This window comes from Pinus tabuliformis, chromosome J, assembly GCF_031772625.1.
Source record: "Pinus tabuliformis cultivar Carrire ecotype Pingquan chromosome J, CPIR1, whole genome shotgun sequence".
In the NCBI taxonomy this organism is placed as follows: Eukaryota; Viridiplantae; Streptophyta; class Pinopsida; order Pinales; family Pinaceae; genus Pinus; species Pinus tabuliformis.
In genome coordinates, this window is record NC_142295.1 from 210,873,065 (window position 1) to 210,884,967 (window position 11,903).

The 11,903-nt window shown below is 33.1% G+C and overlaps 1 long non-coding RNA gene across 1 annotated transcript; it reads left to right on the forward strand.

Annotated features, from left to right (window-relative positions):
- Positions 1 to 9,059: 9,059 nt before the first annotated feature.
- On the forward strand, positions 9,060 to 9,837 carry LOC149226445 (uncharacterized). Its single transcript, XR_016247733.1, has 2 exons — positions 9,060 to 9,294; positions 9,445 to 9,837. It is a non-coding gene; the product is annotated as an uncharacterized LOC149226445 (long non-coding RNA).
- The last annotated feature ends 2,066 nt before the right edge of the window (positions 9,838 to 11,903 follow it).

The following is an 11,903-nucleotide window of genomic DNA, read 5'->3' on the forward strand; positions in this document are numbered from 1 at the left end:
ACATAGAAAACAACAAATGTATCAAAATTTAAAATTGTTACTTTTAGAATTTAAAAATAAATCAATTTTAGTTTTTTTAATTAAATTTATAATTTCCATAAATTTGAATTATTTACTCGCAATTGCCCCAAAAGGTGCAAAAGGTTTTATATTGTGATGTGAATATACCAATTATATTGTTAAAAGGTTACAGAATTGTTTCAACAATATTAAATTCCAAGGTCACAAAATTTGGAGCCTTTACAAAAAGTCCTTAAAAGGTTACAAACAAGATTCATGGAGTAGAAGTATACAATCGACCTTCAGACCAAAGGTATTTGGCAACACCTAAACTCTAACTGTTTACATAGTCATGGCTAAAAATTTATGTTTATCATAATTAATATTCTATAGCTAAGGGTTGTTATTATTATAAACTTGAAGCTCAAAAAATAAAAGGATGACATTAAGTGGAAAAATCTCAAAGAGTCTGAAATCAACTTGACTATTTAGCGAGACAAGTTTCATGAAAAAATATTAATTTTTATTGTAGAGACTTCAACTAGAAGAAATATCTAGATTGCATATGCTATGTAGCCATTAGCTATATTAGTGTTTTAAGAAGCAAACATTAAAATGGTGGCCTGAAAATAGGATTGAATATGGAAATCATTCAGAATGAACTTTGCAGTTTCTCAATGGAAGTTATTGCTGAAAACTATTTCTGGCATAACCACTTTTCCTGGGCCTTCTGCAAAATGTAATTTAGCACCGTTGTTATACCAGAACCCTAAATCTTACTTACCTAGAGGTTCACTGTATTTGTCGAAGTGTAATTGTAATTTAAGTGATTTTCCATTACATCAACAAGTACAACAGATAAAAACTCTGAATAGAAATGGATGACATGAATAATCAAATATAGTCAAAGTCGTGCTAATTTGTGTGGTGGTAACTATCTTTGTTTTGAAAACACTTTTCTTTTTTTAATTTTGTATAATAGAAAAACAAATTAACAATTTTCTGCACATGAACATGATGACTCCAAGATTGATACAAGTGTTTGCAAACAAAAGAGAATATAGTATTCAAATGTTAAACCAGTGGAAGAAATAAGCATGCAATGCCATATATATAAGATGTGATATATACAAATGTCATTGATAGTGAGGAACTAATCATATATACAAAATGATGCATGGCATCGACAACACAAATTGATATCTATTGTGATGTGAAAATGTGAAACGCGTTCTTGACAATAGTATTTTCCTTTATGTATCTCTTTCATGGATGTGAATAATTGTTTTAGGAGTATTCTTATGTTGTGAAGCAAGGTAATAGTTGGTCGTAGATCATCCTTCTTTCTATATCTTGTAATGTAAGATCCTGATGTTGAATCTCTTTGCAGTATTCATATAGTGTGGGCATGTAGCTTATAACCATATCTGTTGGTCATGAACATAAATAGAAATAATAATTATTAGTGGAAATGTGTATAAAGAGTAGCATTTTGTTTTTTTTATAGACAAAGTAATCAAATATGAAATCTTTTTTTTTCTTGAAAATTAATAGAACAATATGTGGATACATGTAGTAATAAGTAATTTTATGTTAAAAGTGGTTACATAAAAAGAGATGTTACCGTGGTTAAATTCACAGGATAAAGTATATGGGTAATTGAAGTATATTTTCTTGTGGGGATTTTGACGCAATAAGTGATTTTTCTTTTTGTTGGTGCCTGAGATATGGATTATCTTGCATACATGAGAAGCCTGAGAATGGAAATGTTGGTCTAATTTGAAGGTCTAACAATGAGATGACTCTTGATATGGCATTAAATGATAATCCTTGTTGTCCATTGTTTCCAATGTCTACAGTTGCTTTGTCTAATGTGATACCCTATGATTTATGTATTGTTAAAGCCCATGCCATTAAGAGAGGAAACTATTGATGTGAACCTCTTGTAATGGGCGAAATGGGTACATATGTTGAATGTGAAAGGTCCCATGGTGTCCCTCTGTATTGGTGGAAGTCAACCACCATGAAACATGGAAACGTTGGAGGCTTTGAGTAAGGTGTATAAAATATTGATATGACTTTGCCGAGTGCAGCATTAACAAGGCCTGCATTTGCCCATAAATAGCTAGTAAGTATAGCTTTTTTCTCATTACATAAGTAAACCTCTTTATCTAAATGCACATCTTCTATTGCAGTACAAGTTCATTGTTTTTGGTATTATATGTAGCATATTGCAATTGGCATGTTCAATTTTCTTAACATTCTTTTATTATGAAATGCAACTGAATCGTTCATTGCTATAGGTGCATGGAATATTTAAACACTTGATGCTCTTCATGCATGAGATATGAATCTATCCTTAACATTAGAAGATTACAGTCTTCTTGAGTAGGCGTTCCATTTTCAAGATTTGTGAGGAGTTGATGAAAAGAAACTTGTGAACTGCTTTCACCTTATTGACGAAAAATAGTGTAAAGTGTAATGGATGTATTGAAACGGTGGCAGAGTACATTTCCATGTGATTTTCCAACATAGAGAGGAATTTCTTTCACAGTTGGTAGATGGACTAAATCTCCAACAAGGATAATTTTGTGATTGCCGAATGGTGTATTTTTCTTAGAAGTGAATGCTTCTCTAAGATATTCATTAATTCAAAAAAACACTTTTTGCTTGATGAAACTCATTGCATCAATTAGAATGTACCTTATATGGTGAAGATGTTCTTGGAAGTTTAGGAGTGATTGTCCTTCAAGAGGATGCATTTTTTGGACATGGATGCGAAGTGCATAATGGATTGTAAGGGAATTTATCTTGAAAGTTGCAAATCAAGTAGGTGTAAGTAGTAGCAAGAGGTTTTTTTCTGGTGGAGATTTTTCCAAGAATGCTCTTTGTAGACTGCTAATTAAATGAAATTTCCTTGTCTAATTTGTTTTGTGGGTGATCATTTTGAGTGTAGAGTCTGGTGCAGTGTTTTTGAAGTGAGTAAAAATAATGTCAAAAGATGTTCTTAGGTAAGGAGAGAAGAAGTAATTTTGGTGTGGGTCTGAAATGTGATGGTGTTGGGTTTGGTTAGCTAATCGGTTGATTTCAATAAAATATATGGCAAATTCTTGCAAGTCAAGAGGAATAGTAGTATGCGACCAATTGTGGCTAGAATTGAAGTCTCAATGGCTAAGAATTTTAAGGTCATCAACTTCGATGTTGTATCCTTAGTGGAGTTGAACAATCATTTCCCATTCATCGATGTCGATAGAGTGAGGAGGGTGAACCAAAGGAGTGAATGGATCTTTGGGGCTTGCAGATTATGGGGTTTCAGGTTCTCGATAAATATGTCGTGGTGCATATGTACCATTTTTTGTTCCCGATGTGTCATTATTTCTTCATTAGTGGAACCAATGTTAGTAGGGAGTGTGCGGAAAGGAAAATATAGCATTAGTTCACTCCAATGGAAAACAACATAAGAAGAATCACTATGAGAAGGAATGGTTGTGTATCATGGTAAGACATGATCAATGAATGGAGGGAACACGTGTTTCCATTGGTTTTTCTTTCGACGAGAAGAAAATGACCAAGAATGTGTAGCTTCAAGGAGAGTTAATGATTCTAATGAAGCAGGTCTATTCAAGTGTGTGAGAATAAAATTTGGTTTTGAGGGAGAGTATTGAGAATCAGGGGAAACACATCTAAAAATAATTTGGTTAGCATTAAAATAAAGGAATGTGCGATTGTAGAGTGAAAGTGGTAGTATGTGTAGCATATGGAATATTTCTTGCGAATCAATATCTCTGCCTACAATAGTTTCAATTAGGAATTTTCAAACGACAATAATGACAGGTGCTTCTGGAGGCACAACTTGTGAGAGGCGTGATAAAATTTGATGACAGCTTTTTGGTCCTGTTTATGCTTTTGCTGCATAATTTGAAATGTACTTTAACGCAACATGGCCTGATAGAATCGGTGGGAAATCAACATTTTCTCTCCAAATGGAGAGAATATTAGCATTGTGGATGTTCAATCTATCATCATTGCAAGTGGGGATGAAAATTTTATGCCCTTTATCATCAATGAACATTGAAGTTGTAGAGTGTAATTCCCATGGCACTCCATATTGGCAGCTGAAGACGTCGTTCTTTTTACGAAGGCAGAATGATTCATGACACTTTATGTGTCATTGCACACAGTTAGCTCCTCATAATCGTTAGACAGAGACGATGCGAAGATTGATGTTGTGTCAAGAATACATGGATCATGGATTGTCACTTGATGAAGCATAATATTGCGACGATGGATATGATGCGGATTCCAAGTGGTTACAAACCAATCAAAATAATTTTTAGCATCATTGACTTATGTTTCATTGTTCTAATAAGAGTGTCCATATTTGGTGCATCTTGTAGCCAAATGAAGCCATGTATGTGTGAAATACCTCTATGTTTCTGTTAATATCTAGAAAACAACAAAAAACCAACTGTTCTAAAATAAGGATATTAATAATGTAAAAAATTATGGAGGAGAAAATGATTATATGAAATCCCTTTTGTAGAACCTCTTCAAGGAAAATTGTAAATCTCCCATGCATATATTGGGTTGTAATATATGGGTTTTTAATTACGTTTTGAATTCTCCATTGGTAGATATTTATCGAATTTGAGGGAGAACTTCTAGGCATGAGCATGTGTAAGTCAGGCCACTTGGTATTGACTGCATTGAGGGTGAAGAAAAATGTTTGGCTTCCTATTTGTGTGATCAGATCAATAAGTTCACACCATCGTTCATTTCAGTAAGAGTGTGTTCCTCGAAGACTTGTGACAAAACGCATAGCTTGTTATGGGAATTTGGAATAGGGAAAATCTTGAAGACATTGTCGAAGATATGAAACAATTGTTGGTAAGGTTTTTTCAATGTGTTTTTTTACAGATATGGCAATGGTTTCTTGACTAAAATGGCGTATGTAACTAAATATTTGATGTTGGTGAAATCAGTTATCATAGTAGTGCACTAAATGCAAAGCATATTCATGCATCTCAAATTTTGTAATTCTTTTTTGTACAATCATGGCAATGCTTGTAAGGAAGTGTGGGGAATGACATGGCGAAAAGGCCTTTGATGGTGTATTGATTTATAGGGGATAGGGATATTTCATGCCAATCAATCAAGTTTATTGAATTTGAGGTCGTCGAGTGTAAATAAGCACATATGTGCTCAAGTTCAGTATATGAATTTGGGATCATTGGAACAAAAGATGTTGGTTGGAGATATAATGAAGTGAGGATGAGATCAGGGTCATAATTACAATCAATTACAGGTTCATCGGGTTTGGTTGAAGAGGTGGTTACACTACGAAGGAGAAAATATATATTTGTAGGTTGATATGGCAAAGCGTTAATTGTAGACAGGTTGAGTTGAACATCATTGTAATATGGATCATCTATTAGTTTTTATTCAAGCACCACCATTACTCGTGATTTACAAACAAGGAATTCATAAGCCTTTTTAGAAGTATTGTTTCTTTTGGCAATGAGGATATCTAATTCAAAAACCATATGAGGTAAGTAGTTGGCAATTATAGTGATGTGTTGGGCGAAGTTGATTATATGACTGTTGTATTTGTATTTCTGACCATGAGAATGAGTAGCTTGTAGAATTTGGTTGACATGTGCAATGAGAATTTCCTCAACTTGTGTTAAATTAGAAAGGACAAGTGGTTGTGTGTCGGGGTCCATGTTCTTCAAATTAGAAAAAAGATATGGAGGCCTAGATGAGGCAAACCAACAACAAGAAAGATTTCCATGTAGAAGCCATGTTCTCATGCCTAGGTATGATTCTTTTCATATTCTGCAAACATGCACGGGAGAAAGCTTATCTATCCTTTTTTGAAATCGACGATGCTCATCATTGAGGTGAGAGGTTTTTTTTATTTCAAAAAGGTGAGGTGAGTTGGCTCGCACATTTGGGGAAGAAAATGAAGTGGGAAGGGAAGTAGGTGGGGCAAAAGGGATTTAACGTTTTTAATAAAGTAGTCGCCACCATGCATTTATTGTGTCTCTGTTATGTGCATAAAGGAGGCATCTTCATGCATTTTTATCTGCATTTTCACTATTGGATGGCATATCTAAGCAAGTACAAATAATTTATTATTAGAATGAAGGTATAAGTAAATTATAGAGAAGTATAAATGAAGTGTACATGCATGGAAAATAAATCGTTAATCTTGATGTTTTAAAAATAGTTTATATAATAGAGGAAAAAAGTTAGCATTGCTAGGAAAAGAATGTGTCCATCATATGTTTGAAAGTTTACAAGGATACATGAAAGATTTGTGTGAAAATTCGTTATAGTAACCTTGAATGTCACAATCAATACAATTAGATATTGGTTTTTTTTTCTTTTAATTGAACATGTTTGATAGATAACATGAATAGTTGTAAAAAGAAATATTCAATATATATATATATATATATATATATATATATATATATATATATATAGATATAGACATTGTACATATTTTTTTGTTATTTATTTTCTATTAAATCGAAAGGCGTAACATACATATCTTCGATTTTTTGAAGAAAAGTCTTGGCTAGAAGTAGTGTATTACAAAAGCATGGGGATATTGTACGAGACTATGGAAAAGTGATTTATACATATATGATACTTCTTGTACAAAATAGAAATGGTCCTTGGTGGCATGAAGAGATCTCAAAGGTGACATATAGTAGATCACCATGCATCATACATTTCTTATATGTCTTGGAGTACCTCTTTTCTTTCCGATTTGTAATGAATTTCTTCAGAGATAACCAAAATTGTTTGTTGTTTGTAAACGCTCAACATAATTGAAAAAGTTTGTTTTGAAGGAAAGTGGAGGAAAAGACGATCTGATATTCTTCCACAAATTTCTTGGACATCAGACGGTTCAAGGGAAAGAAGAAACAAATATTTTAGGCATTATGTCTCTTTACTTTGTTGGCTAGTTACTAGCCAAAGGTGGTCATTACTTGCTTTCTTTTATGCTTTGAACTCCACTACATCCAACTTGCTTGGTTTTATTTTCTATTTGGTTGTTTGTTCATGGTAGCCATCCCCTTGGGTTTACTACACCCTACACATGCATTCAAGTGGTGGGGGGGTTCTTTCGAGTTATGTTTTTTTTCACAAAGGATTTTATTGGAGTTTCGTGATGTTAGATTTGGTTCTTAGTTGTCAACCTAGAAGTACCTTAGTCGAAAAACTAGGGTGCTACTATGAGAAGTAAGGTGCATGTTCAACCTTCCAAGCGTGCCTCTCCACACCATCAAGGCATACGTGCAAAGAGTCCTATTGCATGACACAAAGGTATTTTCGACCAATGGAATTTTACTAACTCACCAAAACCATGGTCCCTTAGGGAATTATAAATTGCATGAACTAGAATTGATGAAGTCTTGAAAGTTATAGAGGATAAGTGTTGGAAGTTACATCCAAAACTTAACCCGAAGAACATAAAGAAAAATGCAAATGAGAAAAATATGATTGTCATTGATTCAAGCAACGAGGTTGAAAGCAACTTTGATATGGATGATAATATTGTTTGTACATCAGTGGAGAATGATGCGAATCTGAGTAGGCTTCAACAACAAGAAGAGAAGGAAATGCCTAAGCTTTTCCATATAGAAATACAAGTCAAGAACACAAAAATTAATGTTTTTTTAGATTTAGGGTGAGAAACAAATCTCATTGTAGTAGAACTAGTCAACAAATTGAGGTTGGATATTTGTGATTGTCCAAACCCATATCCATTGAAATGAGTACATAAAGGCCCAGAAATGAAAGTAAGAAAACAATACACAATTAGATTTTCTATTGGAAGTCCCTATATACATGTAAATATGAAAGTAAACTATTACCATATTAGTTATAAAAGATTATTTTTTTAACAATTATTATATCTAAATACTTAGTTATATTTATTGAATAAATAGTTTTTAACCCTTAACGAATCTTTGCATTATTTTTTTTCAACTTTGGAAATTTACCATTACATCTCTGGTATAAATTAATGGTGTATTGATTTTCCTCCTCATCCCTGTCCTGAAAATGAACTTAGATAAAAGTTCGAAAATGATTATGTAATTTCTCGAGAAAATCTTAATTTATATCATGAATCACAAAAACATCCAATCTAAAATAAAATTTATTATGTTAATTTTTTTTAAATACTAAATTCTATTTATATATTTTAGCAAAGATTAGAACAAATTCTCATGAGCTCCATAGTGAAACAGGTAGTTGGGCAGTTCCTAAAATGCCATGGATGGAAGGATCTGCCATATTTGTGAGAATAGGAGCATCGACGATGAAAACCACTTCCTCTTAGAGTGCCCTATATACAACCACATTAGATCTCAATTTCACAATCTTTGTTACAATACTGACCTTCCTAATCTTTTACAATGTCAAAATTATAGTGAGCTCGGGAGGCTTCTCTCCAAGCTTTTTGAGCATAGAAATAAAATCTTAAATCAAAATAAATAATTTATTTATTTAGGTCTGACAGATCATTGTTTGGTCTCAACGGACGTTATCCGCACACAAAACAAAAATACCTAAAAACATAAGATAACTAAAATGCACATTGCAGTAGATCGATATCCGTACTCTGGGAGCGTTTTACATATAAAGTAAGAGGATGAATATGATGTATCATTCCTTCCACGTGGTTTCCTTACTTTACATTAAAAAAAAATGCAAGTCATTTGGCTCGACTTTGTTCACTTCAATTTTATATTCGTGAATTTGGCTGCAACAGACAATGCACCCTACGAGGTGCTTAGTGCTGGCCCCGGCCCCGGCCCCGGCCCCAGCCCCAGCTAAAGACAAAATGACCCTATCCAAATTTGTTATGCTGATGAATATATGAAAAAGGCAACAGTCCACATTCAACTTAAGCAATTCGATCTTGTCCAGTTGTCTCTCATCTTGCCAGCCATCTTTGACTCCTATCTGATTGCCTCTTGTATCCAAATCCTGAGATGGAGTCCACAATATTATATTTAATACTTCACGCCTCTGTACTCACTGTGGCCATTCCTCTATATATAATCTCAACTCCTCTTCTTATCTCCATCATCTATCTGATTCTGATTCATCTATCTATCTAATTCAGAGATTTGTGAATAATGGTTTCCAAGATTGTGCTAGTTTTGGGCATTTGTGTTTTTGCCTTCTTTCTGCTATCTCCTGTCACAGCTACAGAGGATGATCATGCCGTTGAAAGCAAGAAAGAAGCCCAGACAATGGAGACGCCATCAGGTAAAATAAGCCTAAATTCATTATTCCCACAGATTTTATCACTCATCTCTAGAATTTTTTTTTTTTTTCAAGAAAGCCATATCTTGCAGAAGATCTGCGTTGTGTTTTCTAGTGATTCTAAAATTGGTCTGATATGTATATTATGTGCAGGGCCGGTGCTGCCCCCAAGGAGTGACCATTACGTGACGGGATGCAAGAGATGCTGTTATTTGGATGAGAGAGGCTGCATCGCATGCTGTTCCAAGGGCCAATAAATAGACAGATTCCATGTAGGCATTTTATCTGCCTGCCAGATCTGGCTATAACAGCGAACCTGCTAGTTTTTTGCCAACTCTCAGCTCTGGATAGATAAAACAGGCCTCCAATATTAGTGTTACTGTTTGCTTGGAACTAATAATAAATACAATCCGGCAACAGGTTTTGATAATGAGATGCCTTCGTTACTAAGATGATTGCGTGTTAAGCTTTTCAAGTTATTTTCGGTTTCAAATCAGCCCAGGGATTACATTTTCCTTAGGGTTATATATTTACATTTACATTCAAGGAGTTGTTTTTAGTGGGTTTTTTTTGTTTTTTTGTTTTTGTTTTGTTTTGTTTTTTTTTCACTTTCTTTGTGTTTTAATAAGATGGAGAAGAAAATTGCTTTGTTTTAATAAAATAGAAAAGAAAATTGTTGAGATGAAATTTTGATTTAAATTAGTTTTTTGACTATATGTATATATGGATTTAACATCGTGAAAAACATCTGGGGTATTTTTATTGTGCATAAATTACCCATCAAGCTTGTGATTTCAATAAATTTTTGTCAAATTTTAGAGAAATTAGATCAGAAAAACTCATCCAAAAAACTTTCAAAAAACAACTTAATAATGTAATGTCAAAGGTACCTGATGTTTACTGAGATTAATCAATCAATGGGTAAAGTAGGTATATATAAAAATATGCCATGCTGTGCCTTAAAAATGTGCTAAATAAAGACTCCTAACAATAACCACACTTGTTGGTTCGAAACATGTTGGCCAAAAATTTATCTTATATAATTTCTAAAAAAAAACAATTTATTTGCTTCTGTTACTTTGTAAGATAACTAAAAAAACCCTAATAAAACTTGTATAAAGCATCTCTGCTTCAACTAAATCTCTACCGTATAAATCGGCAAGAACAATCTCGTAAACTCGGAGATTTACATTCATAAAACTCTGGTAGTATGTACATTTCTTGACACACCAATCTCCTACGCGAAATTCAGATTCATATAAATGTGGCAGCATGTACATCTCTGGGCACATCAATCTCTATTAATCCCATATCTCAAGTTAGGTTAAAATCTCTGACCAATTGACTTTCATAAATAATAATTCGATCAAATAAAAAAGATGGACTAATTTTCAAATATATTCAAAAGTGTTCGTCTTCAATAAACGAAACAATCCAACCAGAATAAAAGCCTACTTGCTTCTCAGGACTGTAAGGTTATTAAGAATGAAATATAGGGATGAATCTGTTATTAACTACGAAGTCGTCTAGACAAAGTCTAATGAACAGTGTTTGAATACTTGAAAAGAAAACACAATGATCGATCCCGTTAGCTTGATATAGTTCATTAGCCTATGTTTACTTTGAATTTAATTTTATGTTAAATTTTTAAATATAATTATTTAAGCATTTGATAACTAAAACTAAAATGGATGGTTTAATTTAATTTTTTTACTTTTTCACTCAAATTTTAAAATATTTTTAAAATCTAAAAATTAAAATAAAAATATTTAAAATCACATTTAATTTTTACTATTTTTTTAATTCTTACTATCTTTTAACTCCAGTCGAGTCTTATACATCCATCTAGTTCCTTTTTTTTTTCCATTGGTCATCTTTGACTCCCATTTCAGATAATGTAGAAGTAGTCTTATCCATGCATGTAGTTACTTTTTCTTGCGGCTGCTTATTTTTCATTCCAATTTCACATAGTATTATAATGTTATAGTAATAACTAGCTTTTCATTTTTAAATTTAAAATATTCCCAAAATCTAAAATTAAGATAAAAATACTCTTTGACTTCTGCCAAATTTAGAATTCATATTGAACCCATATGCTGGAATGGTAGAAACACCACTTTGGCACCATCGAGATAACTATCCCAGCTTCACATTAAATTTGACTACCGCAACAAACCAGCCCAACAAGGGACTCTTAAACCATTATGAAATCAAACGCCAATACAAGTTGTCAAAATACCAAACCAATGGAAAAATACTATACATTTACAAAAAACAAACAACGTCCCCTTATCAATTCAATCCAATGCCCATAACAACTCGACAAAATACCTATTTCATCTACACAAAACACACTGATTTCACAAGTATTCCACTCTAGCAGTGCAATCCATTTAATATTGATGGCAAAGAGTCGAGCAAGAAAACGTAACCCAGAGAACTATCAAGATTTTAATGAAACAATACACTCATTGAAATGAAGGTTTAAATAGACTTACTAGCCGCTGCTACCACAATATATAAGTGCATGCCTAATGATATAGGGTTCCCATTTCCCTAAATTAAAATCACAAGAGCGTTGTTTTAAAGCAGCTTACCGACATGTGGTGTCG